The following is a 12,422-nucleotide window of genomic DNA, read 5'->3' on the forward strand; positions in this document are numbered from 1 at the left end:
TTTTATATGTCAATTTTTCATTCCTTTTTTTTTTTTTCCCCAGTAAGACTAGTAGTAAATTTATCAATTTTCTCATGCATATCTTCCAGAAAGGATGTTTAAGAAGGTAGGGAACAGAACCTGAGTAGTGTTCCAGAGTTAGAGAAAAAATATCTTAAAGTATGGCCACGTGGGGATTGTATTTTGTTGTCTTTGGTTTGGTTTGGGTTTTTTTGGAGAGGATTAGCTTAAACTGACCTACAAAAATAAATTTAAAAATGTCAGTGGCATGCTTATAGGTCAGAAACTGTCTTTACTTGGGACGGAACAGGAAACCTTTCTTCTAAGGTTTCTTAAATAAAATATAAGGCACACTTAATAATTGAGGCACCTGTCTCGTGTTCCACTGCAAAAAAGTGCTCATTTGCTATCTCTCAATGCCATCAGGGAAAGAGAGAGAAGTCACATTTTTAGAAGAAATGCTTTAGTTCTAATTAAGTTATTTGGCTGCCTTTTTTCACCAATTGATGAAATCAGTCATCTTTCACAAGCACAATCAGTGAGGTGATGCTGTCTTGTAACATTTCTTGAGGCTACTAATCTAAACATTTTCTTTTTTACTGTGCTTACATTTTTGGGTTGTAGCAGCAAATCATAAATTTATGCTAAGGTTATTTAGCTGTTTGGTAGGATATGGAGAGACCTGATGAATTTGTTCATGTTTTTAGACTTATGTAGTTATAGTTGTTAGTAGTGTACGTGACAACTTAAAGCTAGCTGGGGTCACAGCTATAGAAGGATATCCTTTGCTTACAAGGAACATGCCTATACATTATTTAAGCTGCTTAGATATTACTGTCATCCTTTTTTGCTAGCGTAGAAGTCTAATGGAAACCACTTTGGCAAGATGCAAACAAATTGCATTGTCCTGTCATTGTGAGTAGCCTTTTTTATAAAATAGTAGCTGGTATAGTTATCTTTAACAGATTATTGTGCAAATCAGTAACGTGAGGCAAGCGGTAGGTATAGAGGGAACTACAGATTGTTGAGGAAAAGCTGGATTTAGAGAAAATCTTGTTAGTCAGAGATGCATTGTCTCGGCTTGTGAAGCTGGATGTCTTCAATTTGATGTACAAAAAGCAAAGCCTTTCCTGGTTAAATATGCACTATGGTCTTCTTTTCAGGATGTTTGACAGAGTGTCATGTCCTGTTGTCTTGATCATCTGTAGTCATTGATTTTCACTTCAACCATTCAGAGCCTGCAGTCAACTGTCATCTTGGATTTTGCAGAAGTGGCCTACCTCTTAGATTACCCATCATAGTGTGTTAATTACGGTACCTAAGATTACTTAAACACATAGAGCCTTTCTTCCAAGGATTTGATTTGGAATCTTTAGATTTTTCATCTCCTGTAAACAGCAAAACATAATCCAAACAGTTCCTTTTTTTTCCTCTGAATGATAAGATATCATAGATGTCCTTTCAAGAGAAAAAAAATCCTTCCCTGACATCTCACCAGTTTGTGAGTGTACTGTCTTGATACAAGAGCACATCACTATAATGTATGGCTTAGTTTTGAAATATCAGATGCCTTTAAATGATGAGCACAGATAATTCAAGGGAATAATTGGTAATATTTGTGCTATCATCCTGGACTCTGGTTCTTCTCCTTTCCCACATATATGTAAATCAAAATCTGATAGTAATAGATTTGTTTTTTCCCTCATGGTTTTACTCTTTGGAGTCCCGTTCTGAGATGTAACCTGATACTAAGTTAATATATTTTTGTTAATCGTATAGTAAAGATTATTTACAATGACTACTATGCAGCACAATTTTGTGCTCATAAAACAGTAGTTCTTACAAGGTGCAGCTAATAGGTAAAGATACTGCCCTCTTAAAAGCCTGGAGCATTAGAGCTGGTCTTTGACCTATAATTCCCTGGGTTTGATTCCATTGTGTATTCTTCCTAAAAGTCACATGGGTTTTAAACACCTAGTTTTAAACTTTAAAGTGAGAGAGAATGTGTATTTGACCTCATGTGTAGGCTGATGCCTGTTACACCCATCCCAGACATACTTGTGCCTACCACTAGATGAGGATGTGGGGGAGGTGGGGCGGAGAGAATCCTGAGGGATGAGCCAGCAGATAAGATTACCAAAATTGATAGCCACAGCCCTCTGTTTGAAAGAACTATGAAAAATCTAGCCTTAACAAGGTATATCATGTTTCCAGTATGGGGAATTTGTCTGGGATGCACTTCAGTAACTCACTTTGTGAAATTTTAGATGTATTTTCAACAGATTAATACTGAATTGTGCTTATAATACAAAACACGTTTTATAGTTCATAGGCGCATTTCATATTCCTCTGATCATGTTCCATTTGATAAGTATGTAACTCAGCAAAAATGGAGGAAGTATGTTTTTTTTATAACTTCAGTGAGTTAATCCGGCATGTGGAATGCTCTAATGTTGTCCCAACTGACAAAAGGGAGGGCAGCAGATTGCACATCTAGAAGCAAGACCAAGCAGAAGAGCCAATAATGAAATTACCTTGTATACCAGTAAATATATCTTTGAAGAAAAAAGTTTAGTTCACATTCTTTTTTGCTTTGCAAGATTGCCAAATCAGAATCTTTAGAAAATGAAGGCGTAAGAAATGCTTATCTCAGATGAGAACACATGTATAAGCAAACCCCAAAATCAATAATAGAGCTGTTTCTGCTAAACTCAACAAGTGAGGCATATCAAAATTAACCATGTCGATACGTTAAGAAATTCTGAAAGAGGTTAACTGGATGAGTTTATTAGAAATGAGAATAAGACACTGAAATAGTTCATAGGTTGCAGTTTACAAATATCAGTTGCATACATAGTGATTTTTCTCCACTGTAATTTCTACACCAACATGTTTTTTTGTTATTTAACTACATAAATTACAAGATTTCCTTAATGCTTGCTACTAAAAAAAATTGAAAGGCTTCAAGAAAGGTAGCATGTTTACCTTCAAATTATCGTCAGGTGCTAATGTTGTACAAGGCTGTGCAGCTTATCTCTTGGTATCAGATATGTTTCCAGTTGCAGCAGCAGAAAGGTTAACCTTGGCACACCCTGTGGCAAAAGTAGTGTTGAATGGAATGAGATAGTGACATTGATTCTCTGAATTTAGTATGTTTCACAATGTGGTATGCATCTTTGTATTTAAGACTCTTCTTTGTATTTAAGACTATTTGAGAATCATTTCAGCAAATGAATGAGTGGTAGTGGTCATACCTACTGTTCACAATAGGATTTGTTTTCCAGAGTATTTAAATCTTTCTTTAGAGATAAATACATAAAAACAGACAAGCAGAGTATTGCTTCTTGCTCACTTTTTCATCCTTGTTTAACTTACTTAATGCTTGTATTGTTAAGTTTTACTGCTAGATATTTCCTGATTTCAGCACCTTCCTATTTTATCTATATACCAGTTTTTCTTTTATGAACTGTTCTATCATTCTTTAAACTTTCCCCTAAGCGAGAAGATTGTCAGCCTTTCTTCATAAGTTTTTTGGCAACAGTATTCATGCTTGATTTTTAATGCCTTTCTAAAGTTAAGCGTGATTGTACTGAGGTAGAATCTCTTAAGGAAGGAAGCAAGCAAGCACTGAATGTTTTAGAAAAATCAAAATCTTCCTGGCAGCACATCCTTAACTGTCAGCACTAAAAAGTATCTTAACTGTAGTCATTGTTCTAAGATAAAACTGAGATAAACTTTATTTGTCCATGAGATTTCTGACTAGTTAGGTGGCTTGTGTTATTACTGTAGTTTTGATTAGTACTGGCAGCCTGCTGATGCTCAAAGTTTTTAGGTCACATAGTTTGAGAAAAATGTGTTTTGGGCATCTAGCTCAAGATTTAAAAAGCACAGGGGGTAGGGGAGACAATTATTTCTAAATCCAGATTTAGTGCCAAATATTATTGTATTTCTGTGCATATTGCTGCCTTTAACAGAACTTCGGCTTGCTCAGTATATGTAAATGATGTCAGTTCTTTAGATGTTCCTGGAGTGTGTGGAACATAACTTCCTGACACAGCCGGTAGGTGAGCCAACAAGGGGAGGAGCCTTGCTAGATCTGTTGTTTATGAACAGGGAAGGACTGGTGGGAGGTGTGATGGTCGGAGGCTGTCTTGGGCTTAGTGAACATGAAATGATAGAATTCTCAATTCTTGGTGAGGCAAGGAAAGTGGTCAGCAAAACCACCACTATGGACTTCCAGAGGGCAAACTTTGGCCTCTTCAAGGCACTAGTTGAGAGAGTCCCTTGGGAGACGGTCCTGAAGGGCAAAGGGGTCCAGGAGGGACGGATGTTCTTTAAGAAGGAAATCTTAACAGCTCAGGACCAGGCTATTCCCCCGTGCCGCAAGTCGAATCGCCGAGGAAAACGACCGGCCTGGCTGAACAGGGATCTTTTGCTAGGACTCAAAAAAAAAGGAGAGTTTATCATCTCTGGAAGAAAGGGCGGGCAACTTGGGAGGAGTACAGGGATCTTGTTAGATCATACAGAGAGGAAATTAGAAAGGCAAAAGCTCAGCTAGAACTAAATCTGGCCACTATTGTAAGGGACAACAAAAAATGTTTTTACAGATATGTTAACAGTAAAAAGAATCCTAAGGAGAATATCTATCCTTTAATGGATACAGAGGGGAATGTAGCCACCAGAGATGAGGAAAAGGCTGAGGTACTTAATGCCTTCTTTGCCTCAGTCTTTAATAGGGAGACCAGTTATCCTCAGGGTACTCTGCCTCCTGAGCTGGAAGGTTGAGGATGAAGAGCAGAATATACCCCCCTTAATGCAGGAGGAAATAGTTAGTGACCTACTATGCCATCTGGGCACTCACAAATCAATGGGACCAGATGGGATCCATCCAGCAGTACTGAGGAGGTGCTTGCCAAGCTGCTCTCCCTCATCTATCGGCAATCCTGGTCAATGGGGGAGGTCCCAGAGGACTGGAGGCTTGCCAATGTGATGCCCATTTACGAGAAGGGTTGGAGGGAGGATCTGGGGAGCTACGGGCCTGTCAGCCTGACCTCAGTACCGGGGAAGATTATGGAACGGTTTGTCTTGAGAACACTCACATGGCAAGTCCAGGAGAAGCAGGGGATTGGGCCCAGTCAGCATGGGTTTACGAAAGGCAGGTTCTGCTTGACCAACCTGATCTCCTTCTATGACCAGGTGACCCGCCTAGTGGATGAGGGGAAGGCTGTGGATGTTACCTACCTTGACTTCAGCAAGGCCTTTGATACTGTCTCTCGTGGCATACTCCTTGAGAAGCTGTCGTCTCCTGGCTTAGACAAGCGTACTCTTTGCTGGGTGAAAAACTGGCTGGATGGACGAGCCCAGAGGGTTGTGGTGAATGGAGTTGCATCCAGTTGGCGGCGGGTCACAAGTGGTGTTCCCCAGGGCTCGGTGTTGGGCCCGGTTCTGTTTAATATCTTTATCGACGATTTGGATGAGGAGATTGAGTGCACCCTCAGCAAGTCTGCAGATGACACCAAGTTGGGAGGCAGGGTTGATCTGCTTGAGGGTAGGGAGGCTCTACAGAGAGATCTGGACAAGCTGGATCGATGGGCTGAGGCCAATCGCATGATGTTCAACAAGGCCAAGTGCCGGGTCCTGCACTTGGGTCACAGTAACCCCATGCAGTGCTACAGGCTTGGGGAAGAGTGGCTGGAAAGCTGCCCTGCAGAGAAAGACCTGGGCGTGCTGGTTGACAGCCGGCTGAATATGAGCCAGCAGTGTGCCCAGGTGGCCAGGAAGGCCAACGGCATCCTAGCCTGTATCAGAAATAGTGTGGCCGGCAGGAGCAGGGAGATAATTGTTCCCCTGTATTCGGCACTGGTGAGGCCGCACCTTGAGTACTGTGTTCAGTTTTGGGCCCCTCACTGCAGGAAAGACATTGAGGTGCTGGAGCATGTCCAGAGAAGGGCAGCCAAGTTGGTGAGGGACCTGGAGCACAAGTCGTATGAGGAGCAGCTGAGGGAGCTGGGGCTGTTTAGTCTGGAGAAAAGGAGGCTGAGGGGAGACCTTATCGCTCTCTACAACTACCTGAAGGGGGGTTGTAGTGAGGTGGGTGCTGGTCTCTTCTGTCAGGTGGCTGGAGACAGGACGAGACAAAATGGCCTCAAGTTGCGGCAAGGGAGATTTAGGTTAGATATTAGGAAAAATTTCTTTACTGAGAGGGTTGTCAGACATTGGAACAGGCTGCCCAGGGAAGTGGTTGACAGCCACCATCCCTGGAGGTATTAAAAAAACACCTAGACGGGGTACTCCATAACATGGTTTAGTGGGCATGGATGATAGTTTGAGTCGACGATCTTGAAGGTGTTTTCCAACCTAGATGATTCTATGTCCATGTTAGAGCGCACAGCTTTGAACCAAGAGCTTGGCAGTGTGGATTCTGAGTGTGTCCATTCTGGAAAAGTCTTCAGTCTAGTTTTGACCTCAATGAAGATAATTAACTGGAAATAAATTTCTGACATTTCAACTAGTGTATTAATGCAATTCTTTGGGAGAATGTTAAATGGGATTAGGGAGATGTATGTATTTAGTCTTACTTTTTAGTCCTACTGGTATCCTCTACCTGATTCTGGTATCCACAATGCAAGGTCACTTCAAAAATTGGAGAACTTGGACAGTAGTCACAAGATGAAATATGATGTGGTGGAAGGTTATAAAGAAAAACTTTTTTTGGCAAGGAGTTTAAGGAGACTTCTCAGTCCAGAAGTACGTACATGGAGAATAGAAATCTAATGGTGAAGCCTGTTCAGTCTAGCAAAGGTATTGTGAGATCCAGCTGGGGAAGTGTGAAACTATAGATATCCAGGCTAGAAAGTACATATTTTAAAGCTGTGACAGTAATTAGTTATTAGAATGGCTTGCACAAAACAGTTAGGTTTCACCACTACTTTCTAAAGGTTAAATTTCACTGTAAATAAATTTAGTCCTATGTATGTTTTAAATGAAGATCAGGCTAAGTATTCATTATGATTCCTTTGAGCCTCAGTCTCTATAAAAATTGAAGTGGAAATGTTTTAAGACTGGAATACATATCATTTAAATGTTTTGGGCAATGTTTTTTCAAATTCTTTGAAAATACATGTGCGTTTTGAGTCTCCTGTCTCCATGAATGCTGGATTGTAGATATGCTTTAGGGTTGATTCTTAAGAAAGAAGGAATATGACTGTGAGCTACACTGACTTTTCATTGGTATGTTGAACCAGGTGATCGAAAATTAAGAGCAAGTTATTAGGCTTCCTCTAAAATTCCATGGTATTTGTAACTTGGGACTAACTTTGGTGTGGGAGAGTGATAATAAGCAAATGCAGCCTTCACTGTACCTCAGCAATGTTGTCTTTTAAATGGTGTCCTCATAAAAAGGAGCAGATATGGAAAAGGTCTAGGACTTACAGACAAGGAAGGAAAAACCCTTGGTAGAGAGAAGAATGTAATACAAAAATAGAACTGGGTAAAGATACAAACACCTGTGTGGTTAATTAGCACTTTTGTGTTGGATGCACAAAGAACTGGAGCATTTTCTTTGAGTATCCTTACAAAGAGTGGGAAAATTTGTACGGAACACCTGTGGAGTTAAAATGTGGGGTGATGTGACTATATTGAATAAAGAGGAAACTTGAGTTTCAGCTGCTGTTCTGGTAAACATTAACACCTGTTTGTATAAAATATATCTACAAGAGAGAAAACTGAGACCTTGTTAGAATATAGATTTGTCTGGCATTTGTGGTATTCACCTGAAACTTGGGAAATGGCTTCGAAATACCCACATTAGTTGTGTCAGTGAAGATTCAAAGTTGCTCAAAGCCTGTAGAAACCTAATTAACTAGTTAGCAGAGGAGATAGCATAGCTGGGTGTCACAGCCCAGACTGGACAGACCAGGGAGTTGTCTTTAATTCGAAATTCCCTCGGGCTAAATTAAGGTGAAAGGACACCAAACGATCAGTTAAAGATTTTATTCATGACAAAAGCAAACTGAACTGGGGAGGCATGTTAGTAGGTGGCAGGGTTTCTCACAACAGGAATTGGCATAAGACTACTTCTGTAAACCGTGTAACCATATACATCAATTCAGGGAATAAGGAGATCCCTCCCATTGAGTCACGAGGTTCAGAGCAGACCCCCTTGCTTTCCAGAGTCCTCCTCAGAGAAGGGCCCAGGGGCAGCTGGATCCACTCTTAGTCTCAGACTTGGTCAACGGTTCATATCTTGAAACGGATGAGGTGTAGGGATTGTGAAAAAGGAAAAGGGAAGAGAGAAGAAGACAGAGAGAGAAAGGAAGAGAGAAAGATTTCACCGGTCCTGGGTCTAGCGTTGGCCCAGTCAGCCAATGGGTCCAGTTCCGGTGGGCTTGCGCACCCGGGGCTTCAGTTTGTGTCCTTTTATCATCCTTGCCCCTCCTTCGGGCGGGCACCCAAATTCCTCAGGTTAATGAACAGTTTGTGAGCCTTTGGGCTTGGGGGTCCTTTGGGGAGTAACTTCTCCTTCCCTGCAGACACGGCCATTGTTTGATCTTTGTATCAGAACAGGGAGCTGTACCCTCCAGCACGCCCTCCCCCTCCTGTTGCTGATGTCTGAGCTGATGGGCTTTTCACCTTGGTTCCTTGCTGTGCAGGGTTTGTCTTTAAGCAGAACTTGCCCCACCACAATGTTTGAGACATTAACTCTTTCAGTCTCTCACACTGGGGCAACACAGTCTATTCATATCCAAGGTAGCAAGCTTAAAGATAGTTCAGATATGTCTGCGCAAACTGTAGCTACACCTTTAAACTGTCTAGATGATCACATTTGAAGTGCAATTTATTATTCTTATCTTACAATAAAACAATAATGTTTCTTTTAGAAGGAGTGTCCAAAATGCTAATTACATGAGAATACAATGTGTTTTCATGTACATGTGGATGAAGCCAATCCTGGCGATATTCTGAAAGTGTGGAAAGACTTAGCACCATATTTTGAGAGTTCTAGGTAGAGCAGATAACTACATTACTGTGTCAAATTGTATTGGGTTTATGTTTACATAAATATCCTTAAAGATCTTGTGTAATCGGCTTTTCTTAGTGATTTCAACATGAGGTGCTTAGTGTACATTGAAGGATAATCAGGCAGCTCACTCTAAAGGAGGAGTGAGTAGGCATTTTCTGTAGGAAGATGCCTAGGAAGTAACTGTTGTGCCTCTTTTGCCTGTGCATTCTTTGCATATTGTTACAATATTCTTTACTGAATGCTTTACGTTTTGGGTCTTGACTCCCTGGCACTAGTCTGTAGCATACCTGAGTTGTAAGGTCAAAGTCCAAGACGCACATCTTTCTCTTTGGAAGAATGTTAGTTAATGCATGTTCTCCATGTCTGTAATCTGGGTAAGCAAGTGGCCAGTTACTCTGAATTGTTCAATCTATTCATAATTTTGCATGGAATTTACATACTAGAGTGAATCTTATTGACAGAATTTGGATTGCTCACTGTTAGAATTTAGCCAGAGTTCTTAAACTCTAACTTGATATTTACTAATGTAAAAAAGAAAAAAAGTTACTATTACACCATAAATTATAAGACTTTGGGTTCCTTTTTCTTCTTCTTTATTATTATTTTTTGAAGACACATTCTTGGCTGAAAGGCTTCATAGAGTAAACTATGACAGTAGTGAGATGGCACTTTATTCATATATGTTATATTATACATGCGTTTGGTATGGTATTTGTATTTATCAGTATGAAGTTTAAGCATTTTTATAGATTTTAGATGGTAATTTGGTAATGAAGAAAACTTGATAGTGGCTAGGAAAGGAATGAGTGTAACAGGAAAAAAATGGGATGAGAAATGATAGAATGGAAAAAAGTTTGTGGGTGATAAGGAAAATGGTTAAAACCAGGCAGAAGATAAAAGCAATTCTATCTTATGTTTCACAGAGTGGGTGCTGTCAGTATGTGTAAAGCACGTGTGGTGCAAGTGCTAATAATAAGCTCTGATGTGCATGCTAGGCTACTGAATTCAGGTAATGCAGGTTGCTGGTGACCTCTTATTAGGTGGAAGTTGAAAGAGAAGGTCTGACATAGCTTGTTCCCTTTGTTTTTTTGCTGGAAGCTTGTTTAGTATATAGAAATCTACTCAGGTAGGAGTAATTTCAGATACTGTAGTCCATAAAAAAATAAAAAAGGAAAATTAATTTTTTTGAGGCCTTTTGTGTAAGGAGTGAAGTAACCATTGTTACTTGAGATTTCATTCAGAGCTTCTAGTTATTTTGCTTCTGTGACCCACCTGTCTATCTCTGTAATGGTGTAGAGCTGGCGGCCAGTATCGCTTCAGAGGGGAGGGCGATGTGAGAAAACACTGTAGGGTAAAAGAATACAATAATCATTGAAGAAGCTTGCTTCTAGAGACTTAATTCCCTTAAATGGGAGGAATTCTAGTTTTCTAAGCCCATATGTTTCTTAATTCAGTTCCAGTTCAACTGATGACCAAAGGCTGTGTTTTTTTCTTTAAAACAGCATTTCTTTTTATCAATTTTAGGTCTTCCTTTCCAACTTCACTGGTTTCTGTTTCTGTATTAAATAATACTTTTCAGCTTATAATTCATACGGTTGTCAGCTAATTTAATTTCTTTGGGTTGTATCTGTAAATTGTTCATTCTTGAAGTGTTTTGGTAATGTAAATATATTTAAATGTGAAACATGAAAAATATACCATTTTATGCACCTCATCTATCTACTGTTTTTGGTGCATAGTCTTGCTTCTGTGAGACCATGAGTTTAGGTCAGAAGAAATTGTGATTAGACTTCACCAAGCACTGTCTGCTCTGAGTTTAGGTTAACTGACAGCACATTTTAATATATCAGCATTTTTTTGAACAGTTAATTTTATATAAAATATAACACCCCTTCAGTTCTTCTAACATGACAGTGTGTCTAAGTGTGTAAAGCATTTAGCTTGTAATTATAGGAAGATGTTTATGTTTTTTGTAGTTCAGGCTGTGGTCTTTCTACATTCTACCAACCCTGGTTAGATGAGCACAGTTATTCAGAAACTAAATCCATGTACCTGAAAATAAATCCACCATCTTTCTTCCAATGAAACATTTTAGGAACTTCAGATACTGTTAAGTAGAGAGAGTTTTCAGGTATCACAGTTCAGTAATCAAACCTTTACATATCAGCAGTAATGTCCAAATGCAAAGGATTGGGTCAGTAGAATTTTTTTCAGGTGATACAACATGTATGACTGTCACATGTAATTTTGGGAGAGAATGACTCAAATTTAGCTAGGATTGTTGGTAGCGATGCTTTGTTAGTATCTCCTGTAAACTACTAGAATATTAAAGATAAGAAAAAACGAAAAAAGTATTTGGGGTGCTGCCACATCTCTCCAGTATATGTCTGTAGGATATCTATTGCACCAAAACTTTAGGTAGTAAAGGATTAATACTGTTGGTGATCCACTTGATAGTAGAAAGGAGCGGTGGATCTATTAGACGTGTCTTATCAATCTTCCTCGGACCTCTGGCCAGCGCAAAGTATGTCAGTACTGCGTTGATCACAGGTGTTCACACATAGACTCTAAGTCATGTAGGAAAGACCAATCTTGCTCCTTCTTCTCTTTGTCAAGAATATCAGCTGTGCAGGTGAATTTCTTGAACAGTGTTTTGCATTCCACAAAATGCTGTGCTGTGTTCTGTAAACTGAGCATCAGTTAGTTTGATCTATCCCTTCTTTGTTGGCGTGAGGTAGGTAGGAACTGCATCTTCAGTGTACTTTTTTTTTTTTTTTAGAAGATGCACATACAACCCTGGCTTGGTACACAGCTGTTCTCTGAGCTAAGACAAAACCAAAAGTTTTAGAACAAAGTGTTGAGGTTAAAGAGAAGGTAGGTTTGTTTGCCTTTAATTTAACAAAAGAAACCACACCCCCACACCCCCCCCAACAGAAAAACCCAACAACAACCAAACAAAAAAAGCAAGCTGGTATTTGAACCTCACTGAAATGTAGCCTTTGTTCTGATTCTTCAGGTTTCCAAACAAAATGATAGTTTTGTGGGTTTAAGTGTTATTTTTAACCTTAATTTTCGGTGTTCTCACTTACTGCTTAGATCTTTCATGCTAGCAATGTTGATAAGCTTTTGATAAAGGGTTGGGGGAAATTGATCAGGTAAGAGAAGTTGTGCAGTACATGATTGAGTTGAGTGACCAGTCTGATATAATTACAACTACATTGTTGAATTCCTTTTAATGTCTTCAGTAAATTTGGCTTCAAGGGATGTGGCTATGTCTGAATACCTGCTTGCTATTCAGATGTCAAGCTGAATATTAGCCTGCAATTCCTGATCGGATGTTTAAATCTTTGTGGGGTTTTTTTTGGCCTTTCTGTTTGTTTATTTGTTTGGGATTTTTTTG

General features: G+C 39.6%; 1 protein-coding gene across 4 annotated transcripts in view; it reads left to right on the plus strand.

Moving 5' to 3' along the window:
* KCTD5 (potassium channel tetramerization domain containing 5) overlaps positions 1-12,422 on the plus strand; it is a 40,378-nt gene that overhangs the window by 1,362 nt on the left and 26,594 nt on the right. The window lies entirely within an intron of this gene.

Source organism: Haliaeetus albicilla, chromosome 22, assembly GCF_947461875.1.
Source record: "Haliaeetus albicilla chromosome 22, bHalAlb1.1, whole genome shotgun sequence".
Taxonomy (NCBI): domain Eukaryota; kingdom Metazoa; phylum Chordata; class Aves; order Accipitriformes; family Accipitridae; genus Haliaeetus; species Haliaeetus albicilla.